The 1771-nt window shown below is 61.5% G+C and overlaps 1 protein-coding gene across 2 annotated transcripts in view; it reads left to right on the top strand.

The window, feature by feature from the left end:
- Positions 1-1771, top strand: part of TUBB3 (tubulin, beta 3 class III) — a 9263-nt gene that overhangs the window by 490 nt on the left and 7002 nt on the right. The window lies entirely within an intron of this gene.

Here is a 1771-nt window from a genome sequence, read left to right as displayed (position 1 = left end):
GTGGCCCTCTTCTCTGGGGTCGCAACTCGGCCGCGGGCGAGATGGGTGGGGTGGACAGGCTCGGGTGGGGCTCCCCCAAAAGCCATAACGATTCCCTCTGCCCTCCCACGCCAGGAGCTTGATGTCCCCCAACCGTTCAGAGCCGCCCCCATTCTCCCAGCTGGCTTTGACAACCCTCAGTTCCCTGGCCCCGCCCTGTTCCTTTGTTGGGGAAGAAACTGTGCCCGGACTCCGAATGACCTTGGTCCAGGACGGGGCTCTCCCCCGGCGTAGCACCTCCCGGGCCACCCCTCCCCCAACCCCACTTAGGGACGGCAGTTCTAGGGGTCGGTGGTGGGAACAAAGCCGGGCTGGAGGGGCGCGGTCCAGAGCTGCTTCCCCGCTAGGCCCCTCCCCTCCATTGTTAGCCCCCCTCACAGATGTCGGGATTGAGGCGCGCAGGCCACGTTCCCCCCACCCGCCCCCAACCCAGGAGGCAAGTGTCGTATCCCCAGGTCCAGAGACGCTGTTCCTTGCCCAAGGTCACACAGCAAGTGGAGACAGAGCCTCTCCTCCCTCCGGCTCTCGGTCCCTGCAGGTGCCCACCCAGCACGAGGCTCAGGCTGGGTGGGTGGGGCCTGCTGCCCTTTGTCAGCACCAAGGCCAGGGGCCCAGCGGGGATGGTGTGGAGCAGGTTCCCCAAGGAGAAAGTGGGAGGAGACAGGTCCTGGAGGGGAAGGGACCAGGAAAGCCTTCCTCCGGAGGCTGTTGCCATGGAAACCAGGCAAGAACAAAAAGCTAATTACAACAGGGCTGGGGCAGCCACGTGGCTGACATGTAAATTGCAACTTGGGCTCTAGGGTGGTGGCGCCTCGGATGGGGGGAGGGCATGGTGGGGAGACACCCTAATCACTGAGGAGACAGCTGTGCCTGCCTGAGGAAGGGAGTTGGGGGAGGGGAAGCCTGGGGGACCAAGGCCTCAAATTAAATCAGGCCTCTGGGGGCCGTCACTGACAGATGCCCTGGCCGGGCAGGAGGGGCCAAAGACTCATTACTGTGGCCACAGGGGCCAGGCCTGCCCTGAGCATCTGCTCCTCTGAGGGTCAGGGGTCACTGACGGGAAGGAGGGCAACCCAAGTTCCATCGCAAGCCTGGGGAAGTGTTGGTCGGGTTGCTCTGTTTCCTTCTGTGGCTGCATGGGCACCAATCATGCAAAGGCAGGTTCATGCCCAGCTGCAGCCCCAAGGGGCGGGGTGGGGTGACGTAGGGATGGGCAGGGGGACAGGGGCAGCTGCCTGAGTGCTGGGCAGTGTCTTCTGCAGAGATTTTTTTCCTCTTTCAAGTTCGGTGTCCTTTGGGTTTTCATTACTTCTTATTCATTTGAGGTTAATTTCCTTAACTCATGTTTGTTTTAAAAGTAGTATCTGATGTTTTGTAACAGTACAAAAGAGAAGTGGATTTGGGAGGAGGGGAAGCAGTGAGCAAAGGAGGCAGTCAAGTGGTTTCCTTCTGGGCGCCCCTGCCCTGGAGCACCTGGCAACCAAGCTGGAAGAGCTCAAAGCCCGGCAGGGGCATTTGCCTGCATAGGCGCTCAACAGCAGCCTGTGGACAGGGTCTGGCCGCTTCCTGCTCCCACACAAGTGTGGGCTCTTGGCGGAGGGAGACCAAACTTTTCCCGCCAGTTGCCAGCGGCCGCTGACTGGTGGGGGCGGGGCGGGGTGCCACCAGACTGTTACAGGTAGGCTGTTACCCTACTTGGAGGCAGGCTGCCTGCTATGGGGAGGGTCCTGGC

This window comes from Bison bison, unplaced genomic scaffold (assembly GCF_000754665.1).
Source record: "Bison bison bison isolate TAMUID 2011002044 unplaced genomic scaffold, Bison_UMD1.0 scf7180017864192, whole genome shotgun sequence".
Taxonomy (NCBI): Eukaryota; Metazoa; Chordata; class Mammalia; order Artiodactyla; family Bovidae; genus Bison; species Bison bison.
Note: the sequence above shows the minus strand (reverse complement) of the source record. Positions and strands in the feature narration are given on the sequence as shown.